Source organism: Orcinus orca, chromosome 17 (genome assembly GCF_937001465.1).
Source record: "Orcinus orca chromosome 17, mOrcOrc1.1, whole genome shotgun sequence".
Classification (NCBI taxonomy): Eukaryota; Metazoa; Chordata; class Mammalia; order Artiodactyla; family Delphinidae; genus Orcinus; species Orcinus orca.
In genome coordinates, this window is record NC_064575.1 from 20,217,712 (window position 1) to 20,228,200 (window position 10,489).

The 10,489-nt window shown below is 36.2% G+C and overlaps 1 protein-coding gene across 1 annotated transcript in view; it reads left to right on the forward strand.

Moving 5' to 3' along the window:
- ZFHX4 (zinc finger homeobox 4) overlaps window positions 1-10,489 on the forward strand; it is a 181,644-nt gene that overhangs the window by 12,206 nt on the left and 158,949 nt on the right. The window lies entirely within an intron of this gene.

Below are 10,489 nucleotides of genomic sequence, written 5' to 3' on the forward strand. Positions count from 1 at the left end.
ATGGGTTTTTGTATTAGAACCATAGCTTGTTGAAGTCGGAAGGGATATAGCACAATCCCCTGGTTTAACCCATAAGGAAACTGAAGCTCAGAGAAATTTCCAGGAAATATCACACAACTACAGGGCACAGCCAATGAGAATCGTGTGTGTGTGTGTGTGTGTGTGTGTGTGTGTGTGTGTGTGTGTATGTCTCCTTCAGCAAATCATTTAACATTTTTCAACCTAGTTGGTTGTGCTCCTCCCATATCCAAAGATTCTATAATATTAATATGAGAATCATTTCTGTTATGCTGGAGATGTTTTCATCTGTGGAAATTTTCCAAGCAAAGGAAGAGTTTCAGTTGGTACAATTTCTATGATGACCGTAGAGCCGGCTGACTGCTCTGGGATTGTAAAGCTAAACTGCTCGAGATAGAACAAGAACTGCCTGAAAGGTGAAAACTTGCAGGAAAAATGGGGTGGGCCACTTAGTTCTTGAAATGAAACAGGTTGCAGATTAGGAATCATTGTGGTTTGCCAGAAGTTGCTGGTCATAGAAGCCTGTTTAAGGGCTCACTGTCAACAAGGAAGTCATGGGCAGCACTTAAAGTGGCTCACCTCTGATTTATTCATAAACCTCACACGAGCACTTGGCTTTGTTCTTGCTCTAGTGAGGGGGACTGATGCCAATAAGAACAGGAATAAAGAGCTCCTTGCATGGTCCAGTAGTGAATAGCACTTTACCTCAAAGCCTGACCTCCTTTCCCGAGGTCTGTTATGCTACAGTCGACTCTGATTGGCTGAGCGTTCTCCGATGAATTGACAGAAGAGGTTATAACAGTTATCTACTCTGTAAACTCCATAGTATATATAAGGAGAGCTGTGTAGCTGGAACTTGGGTTCTAACTTAACCTAAAGGTTGTGACATTCATGCTAAATGGAAAAGTTTCCCTTTCCCCTCTTTTTAAAGCTTGAAGAGTTTCACATTTAATAATGGTCAGAAAAAGATTGCTCCTTTCTAATTGAAGAAGACAATGCCCTTGGAAGGAAATGGGTTTTGACAATCCCTTTTTCCATTAAAATGAATTTAGAGAGATTTAGTAACGTAGGGAATTAAGAGTTCGAGAGTAAAAGCCGTCCTACACGGGAGGGGGGTAGAAACAAAGAAATGGGCTTGCAGATTGATTAGCCGTGTTTATCTGAGAAGCTTCATTTGTGCCACTTCACAGATTATGCTCTGCTCCAGCCGCCCCTCTGGAGGGGAAGGGGCCTTTAAGAGACAGTCAGATGGCTGGTTTGCTGGGGCAGAGGTTGAGTCGAGTTACTTAAATCCCCAGAGCAACATTTAGTTAATGCTAGTCTTTTTTTTTTTTTTTTCCCTTCCCTGATCCTGTCCACTCTGGCTTCCCTTTTCTCCTTTTGATGAAGTTGGTCTCTTACTCCTTAAAGTGCATATATTTACACAAAAATTTCCTCAAATTTTCACAACACATTAACCCAGAAGAGCCATATTAGGAGATGGTGATGAGAGTTAATGATATATCTTTAGATAAAGCCATCCTCCCATGCAATCACATCAGAGTCATCAGCTCATTTGTCATGGCTGAAGTGAAAATGTCAGGACCAATGAGTGTATGAGTGCTGAAGGGGGCGAAAGGGCTTTTGGAGAAAGATATTTTTGTGCTGGGAGTCGGCCATGGCTTAGATTTAGCTCCAGGGAAATATTGGGATTAGCCAACACTGTGTACAAATCCTTAGCATAACAGAATTAGTTGGGAAAATGGAGAGGTGGGGGTCATGAGGATGGGCACATTTCTGGAGACATGCTCTAGGCTGCAGGCCAGAAACCATGGTAAAGAATGAGATGATTTATTAAAAGTATTTTCAGGCATGTGTTGTATGCAGTCTCATTGATTCCGGGAAGATTGAAGTCGTAGATTTGAATGGCATCAAGGGAAGACCTGCCATAATGTACACTAAATATGTATACATGGCTTTTGTTTTAAATTTAGCTGTATTAAAAGAATTTTGACCCTAACATCTAAACATGTTTCAGGGAGGTAGTATTCGAGCGCACAAAGATAATATTCAGGCATAAAGCACTTTTGACAGTACCTTTAGAGTGGAAGTTAATACTTAATTTAAATAACAGTAATTATGCTGGAATACTTGTTGCATTGTTGGGTTTACACAAAACCCAGAAGCTAAACTTTCTTTACACAGACTTCACTCTGAAACTTTAATTGAAAAGTAACTGATTTTCTTTAGCTCCAGAAGTTCTTATCTTTGAGAGACCAGTACTAGCAGATTTATTTCATTTTGGATCCAGTGAACTGTTCTCTTTCAGATAATGTACCCATACAGCCTTTTCTTGTTTAATTCTATTGATTTACAGTGTTAAAGTGAAATAATCTGATACCTGTTTCCTGCCCTTTGAGTATTTGTCGTCAAAGAGGCTGATTAGTTTTTTTTTCCCCCAGCTCTTTAGCAGTTTTAAATGTATAATTATCATTGCATGTCATTTGATAGCTGCACTAATTGCTGCCAACTATTGTCTGTTTGCACTTAATGCTGAAACCTGATCAACATCCTTCTTTGGTTGATGTTTGGTGGTAAACTTTAATTAACTCTTATTGCATTGAAGAAGAGTTCAGGCTTGGTGCTAACTAATCATTTACCTTCATTATGTCCTGACAGCTCCACTTGTTCTTGGTCCTAATAGATACACCAGTCAGTAAATAAACCTGCAAACCTTATGCCTTGTAGTTGCTCCACACTGATATTTTGCTACTTAAAGTATAAGATAATTGGGCCCAGATAATTAGTTAGTTAGTTTAGTATCTCTAGTTCTGCAGACACTAATCTTAATTGCCTCTTTCATGCTGGACAACTTCATTTTAATAGAAACTGTAGATTTGAGATAACATTATTCCTTCAACATGGTTCCTATGAACATGCATCTTTTGAATCAATACAATTAACCTTGTCTCCTGTTGGAATTCCTGTCATTATTTTTCCTGAAATACTTTTCCTGTAATGATATTGAAGTTAAAGTAATCAGGTTACCAGCAGATCATGTAAAATTCAACTCAAAATTGCTGGCTGCTTGATTTTAATTTGTCTGACATCAAGTTTGTTTGAAAAGGGATAATATGTGGGTAAACCAAGGAGCTTATAATTATGGTTGACGTTTGTTTGTTTATAATGCAATTTAATTAACGTGCATACATTTAAAAAGTTAACGTGCATACATTTAAAAAGTTAATTACTGAATTGCACACTTCACTTATGGACAGCAGTCAAATTAACTTTCAGGCCAAACAAACAAACAAACAAACCACACACATACACAAAAAGCAAACAAGAGGCTCTTCATAATAGAAATAAAATAACCAACAAATCTGAGTGCTCAGACATAAATTTGCCAATATTTCATCCAGAAGAAACATTTCATTCCACTTAGGTTCTCTATGTTAGTCTCTATGTTAGTCCACTTAGGTTTCTAATATAAAATAATTTAAAATATCTACATGGGATATAAAAAGAGACTTGCATTTGATAGACTAAGAGTCTTGGATAGTAAGAGGGCACTTGGTAGTGATTTAAGAAATTATGCATATAACTTTCTTCATTAAAACTATTTTGAATTGTTTGAAATCATTGCCCTGGGAATAGGATTGTTTGCTGGAATACCTGACCTGTGATTAATTTTATGAAGATAATTATGGTAGGTTTAGCCTGCAAAGAATGACATTTTTCAAAAAAATAATAATAATATACTACTATGCTTATGCTATATTGGTTATGAGATCATATTGTGGGACTCATGAAATACAAATAATTATACAATTGTTTCCTCATTTAAATATTTAGTTGTCAGTATTTCAATAATGAATTTTATATATTAATAGACAAAGAAGAAAAAAATGCATGTATATGTTAGGATATATTGTCTTCACATTGTATATGAGAAAAATGTATGTGTGAAATGGTTTTCACTAGTCTGGTAAATCCGTTCCTGAAGCCAAATATTCTATAGTTATATTTACCTTGATGAAACCAATTAAGATGAATTTTTTAAATGTTCCTATGTGACAACTTAAAAGCATTATCAACTAAACACTCTTAAACTGGGTGTATGCCAGAGAGATTAGTCAATTACGTTTTAGAGACTAGAAATCATATAAAAAACATGGCAAATATGATTTATAAATTTTAAAATGATTAATTCAGTACATGCCTTTCCAAGGAAAACTAAAGGTTTCCATGTTTAGACTTTCTATTTCAAAGTTTTATTTACTTGAAATTTCAAATATAGTAGGGATTGAGGGAGAGGGGTCTGAGAAGGGAAAATGATTCTGTCCGTCATTGAGATGTTTTGTAAAATGAGGGTAGTTTACACAACCTTTTAGTGTTTCCAGAGAGTATATTTATATGTGTTTTAATATAACACCAACTAATTGATTTGTAGATTAATATTTATTTAGGGAAAAAAATTAAAAGGATCATAGAGTCATTTAACTCTAATCCTACTTTGCATAGATGAGACAAAGGGAAGATGATTAATACTTAAGTATGGCTGGGTAATGGCATCCAGAGGTACCTTTTTCTTCTATAAAGAAAGCAAAAGCCAAAAAAAAAAAAAAAAAAGGTTGGTATATTCTCACAGTATTGGCAAACAACAGCTTTCTAGTAATGCTTTAGCTGATTAGGACATCCTTACCCTTTAATGAAGCAATCACTACAAAGCCCCAATGTCAGCTGGAATACTGGCAAAACAGTATCAAAGAAAGAATCAGAGAGAGGCACTGAACATAATTACAGTTCATGTCCTTTCTCACACCAATGCAAACTATTCATTTTCAATTAGAATGAATAAGAAAATTAGAAATCAACTAGATTGGTTAAAAGGACCAAAGTTTGTTTACAGAGGATAGCTAAAGTATTAGGTCCATGTTGCTCACTGATTATGAAATTTTCCTGAAGCAAACAAATAAAATGAGTCATATATTGGTGTAATTTGGTTAAGGAGAGATTATTGATTTCTCTCTAAGGAAAGTAGCTGGAGTTTGATTAAAGTTGCGAAGAAAACTGAGTAAAATTCCTATTTCCCACAACTAATCAAATTAAGAACTATCGGACCCATTGGCAAAGAGTACTTTTCCTCTTTAGTTTTCCAACACATGTGTTTAATGACATGTAATTGTCATTTAAAGTCCATGGAGGTTTAGAGATGAGAGAGAGAATGAGGGAAAATGAGGCTGGAAAGAGAGGGAGAGGAAGAGGAAGAAAAAACGAGAGGCAGAAGCATCAATTATAAGGGTCCTGTTTATGAGAAGGAAATAAATCTGCACTGAATAGCTAATTTAGGTTTTAATGAGAAAAATGAGAGGTAAACAGGGGAAAATGACTTCATTGACTTACACACTCATGTTTGTCTTTGTCAACTTTCCCGTTTTAAAAATGTGCTTGGTTTAGGTGCTTACTATATTTGGTTACATCCTTCTATTCAAACTTAATTACCTTCTCCCCTTTGTCGTGACATGGGTGGAAAGTTTTTGCCGTGTCAGGAGAGGTCGTCACACATTCTTTTGCAGCTCTGTTCATTAATTCCTTCTTGCAGAAGCATTTTCTCTCGTGCTGGGAAGGTAGAAGGGTGTAACAGAAGACCCCTGAAACATCAGCAGGAAGCTCTAAGCTGGTTAATGCAGTATAATTGTCTGGACATAGACTGGTCTTTGTTTGTGTGGTTCACTCCGAATCAGCTGTAATTAACTCCAGAGTGTTTCCAGATTGCCAGCAAAGAAAAATTACAGCTTTTCTGTTTTAAATTGTAAAGCTCACAAACATTAACTATGCAGATTGCTTTTACTTTGATATATTTCTATCCTGCAAGAGAAAAAAAAAGCTTATTTGCCCCGCCCCCATCTGTAAAAATGTGTTTTTGTTAAGTTACGTAATTTAGTGTCTATTGGAACATAATGGTCCCTTAATACTTTGGTTTGAAATCTTTTTGCTCAATATTTTCAATCCTTTGACATCCTTGTATTTGCCTTCTTTATTGCTAACGTTTTTAATACTGCAATGGGGAAGAAGTTATGCGATCTTTAATGGGATACTAAACATATACTAAAATAAGCAAATTGCAGAGAAAGCTGAGTAAAGAAAACCACCAGCAACCAACTTAAAAGACTGAGATCAAATATGTATTCTGACGTAACTGGTGCTTCTACACAGGTACTTTACCTGTGTTTTGATATACATCAAAAGCCAGATTTCACTACCCTCTCGTCTTGGTCAGCACACCACACCCTTCTAAAAGCTTCTGTACAGTAGTTTGTAATTATGAATTCCAGCATGGGTAAAAATGAGGTAGCAGTGTGAGCTAATACAGCCTAGGACACAAAAGATCTGTCAGCAAATGATGCAAAAAAAAAAAAAAAACAGTCCAGCCAAAAATCTTTTTTTTTTTCTTTCTTCTGAATTTAACAATAAGGAATTTAAGCTTCAATGTGGCTTTAGCAACCGAAGAAAAGAAGCTCTTGGTGTCTGCATAATACCACTTTGATGGATTTTTTTCATCAGTTCTCTGTACGTGGCAACAAATAAACAAGTATAATTATACTTGTGAAGGTCTATTCATTGCTTTGTCAGGATTAGATATATGTGCCGTTTTCACACTGCGCCTCTCTTTTGTCTTTGCCTAACTCACTATGACATATTGATAGAGGATTTGGGATGGGGAAAAGGCCACAGCAGAGACAGTGATGACCTTTTGGAAACTTGATATAATTCAAGGATTTTTATTTATTTTCTATATATATACATATATATATATATATTTAGGATTTGTAACTTGTTATCAAATTCCCTTGTAAGTGGACAACTTTTAACCCGTTTAAAATGGAATTGCAACTCAAAGTGTTATGAGTTGGCTAAAGAGCAGATGAGAATAAAAACAATAGGCAAAGGGGCACAGTGGTCTTCTTTCCCAGCACTTAGCAGAGTGGCTAACCTAGCATTCCTTTCCCATTATTCTGTCCTCTTGATCAGATCACGTTCTTTTTAATCATTTCACAAACACTGTCTCACTGTGCTACAGAGGAGGGCTGGGACAATCTCAATTAAAAAACAGAGGTAAAACTGGCCTGATTTTGGGTTCTAATGGGAACTCTGCTTTCTGAATGCAAAGGAATTCTTCTGTTGTTCAGAAAGCACCCCGTTTCATTAGCCAGCCTCCTGGTAGGTGGGTTTGGTCATTTAGCAGAGAAGAGTTTAGGCAGCAGTGACTGCAGGACGAAAGCAAGGCAGAACAAGCAATAAAAGTTCTTTTCTGCATGTTGTCCATTAGTTCCGAAAAAGGGATTTACATGATCAAAGTCACTGATCTTGTGAATTACTGAGAATACCCAAAACTGTGTACATGTATTCTAAGCAGACCAGCAGGTATGTATTGTTCTGAATTTAGCATTAAAATTATATTAGGTTTTCTCTTTGAAATTTCTTGAGGACTTGGGTGATTTTTTTTTAAATAGTATGTATGGCAGTAGAGAATAGAAATTGGTGAAGACTAAATAGAAAGCAGCTTAAACGGTGAAGCAACTTTTACAGTGAGTTTACTTGTTATGCAGTCATTGTGGAATGAATTCTGTGGTTTAAGTTAAATGGTTGTCTTTGTGGTCTTTTAACTGGGACTTATAAACTTTAGTGTAAATTTCCTAAGTGGGACACGTTGATAAAAGAAAGATCTTGTCTGACACTGGTGACAGTGAAATCACTTAGCATCACATTCAGTGTCACGGTACATATTGATCTAAATAACTTTAACCGCACAAACTAAAGCGATTCCATCCAAACATGCTGGTAAACACTGCCATGGTCATAGTCTATGGCTACAAATTTAAAAATCAGGTAAATCTATTACTAGCTCTATCAGTTCAGATAGTTTTGTTACTGTTGCTTTTGGAATTAAATGTAAATTTAATTGCAGAGAAGACTTACTATGTATTTGACTTAGTTTCTGAGTAATGTGTAGCTTGTGAGAAGAACTTGATAGGCAATTTTGTGTAAAGTTATGTGGGAGTATTGTAACAAAATATATCCTGCCACATAGCTGTGATCTGTGATGGACACTGTAGTATAGTTTTCATAATTTTTTTTTCACATAGCAATAATGTCATTACATTTTTGAAAGTTACTTCTGGCTCTGTTAAGATAAAATAAAAAGAGAGGATCTACTTCATATAGAGAAATATTGACATGAGTCCATGAATGGACTCTGCAGTATTTCATATAGAGAAATATTGCAGAATCCATTCGGCATCTGGCCAAAATTATTAACTGCACATTACATATAACTCATTTGGGGAGCATTCAGCATGTGTGTAATAATTCTAGTAAATGTTTTTGTAGGCTGAGAACTGTTGTAGGCGTGGAGGTAAAAGAGAATTCAAATAATAAAAATAGCTCAGAAGCTTCTTTACGAAGCTGTAAAGTGTTTGAGAACTTTCCTCACTCTTGTAATTAAGGTGAATTTTCTTCCACATATCTGCCGAAGTTATCATAGGAAAGAAAACAAATAACTACTTTGGGTCCTGGAACTTTACATTTTAATCTAGGATCATTAATTTAGTATTATTTACCACCTTGCTTCCACTCCAACTCTCCAGTTTCTTCCTGTCTTCCTCATATCTTTTAGTCCATCAAGGGATTCTATTTTAGACATTTTGGCTGCCTTCAGTATGTATACCTTGTACAGATTTGGTAAATGCAAAGGTAAACATTAATGTTTGTGGACTAATTAGAAAATTATTAGGTTTTCACGCTTTTGGGGGTTTATCAGATTATTTCAGAGAGTTTTACAAGCTGCATGCATGCCGTGAGGATAATTAACCTGGAGCTCTTCAATGATTAAAATTACACACTAAGCTTTGTGATGTTTGATTTGTGAGCAATTAGAATGTCATTTTAACCATCTTAGATACCAAAACGAATTTTGATTTTATTTTCAATCTATGCAGATCTTTTGATGTATTTGAAACTGATGACTTCCTCTCTGATTTAGCTAAGATGAAATTTGATTACAGTAAAGAGAGTATGAAGAAGTTATTCTTCATACTTAATATGCCAGTGACCTTCAAAGATGTCTTTCTTATAGAAGAACTTTTGAAAAGGAATTTCTAAAATGCCTAGTAATATTGATGAGTCCAGAGTTATGTTTTTCTTCTTAGCTCTCTGCCACTGTGAAGTCTACACAATAGAATGTAGAAGTGGGAGGGGCATCCAGGGTGAGTCATCGCATGTCCATCCTCCCCAATATAATACATAATGCAGTATAGCCAGGTCCCCAATAGAACACGTAATGCAGTATAGCCGCGTCAACCTTCCTTATTTCAGAAATTGTCAGCGTGCGAGAAAGTGTTGATACTTTTACATTACAGTGCTTTTTGCTTTGAAGTTCTTAGTCCCTTCTGTTTGGAAATTTGAAAGAAGATGGGTTACCTGTTTCATAAAATCAAGATGGTGCCTGGGTCACAGAATGAAAACAAGCACTAAAGTTTGAGACCACTCAGCTCTCGTGTATAGTGGAATCATTCTGGAAATGGAGAGACCTGCAGGGACTCAGAGAAGCTTAAGCCCTAATTAAGCTGCTATTCCAGCAGCTGAGGTTTGCAGGTACACACACAAGTGGGCACACACATACATATTCACACACAGAAGGGGAACGCATTATTACCAACTTATGCCCAACTTTCCTCTGGTACCTTGCCATGCTACCAGAAACTGATATGGCTTTGTAGAGTGCGTCTTATTCTCAACAAAGGGAGTTTATGGCCTAAGATGCTTGCCTGGAGAAAGCTAAAAAAAAAAAAAAAAAGATTGAAGTGTTTTCATCAGTAGTGCCTGGGTATGATTTGTTAAGCCAAAGGAGATGTTGATTGAGGCAGCGGTTGAGAGATGGGCAACTCACCAGGATTGATAACATCAAAATGGTATTTGGAATGGTGTTCATTACGTACTGCAGTGGAAAAAAAAAAAAAAAGTGAATACGATTTGTCCCTTAGGATGATAGGACTGGTTGCAGTAAATATTAATTTCTGTTCTGGTGCCTATTGAGGTGACTGAAGTGTGGGGAAGAATTGTGATTGGTGCTTAATCAGAGCCAGCCAGATACCTGCTGAGAGCTTTTGCACAAGGAAGATTTGTAGTAAGCTGATTTACCGGCAAAATGAAAACCAGAGAAGAGTTTGGTTCGTGCTGCCTGTGACTGTAATATTTCTCATTTTAAGGCTCCTTTATTGCTGGTCTCCCTCCCACGCGCATCCCCCCTTCTAGTCACTGCCTGATAAAGTAAAAGGTAAATTAAAAAAATTACAAGTTATTTGTGTTGTCCTTTTATTCCTGCTATCATCTATGAAAGCCATTTAGATTTCTATTAAAGGGGGTGTTAAAGCTTTTACGTACGTTCTCTCCGTTTTCAGAAAACAGGAATGAAAAAAGAATACGGCTT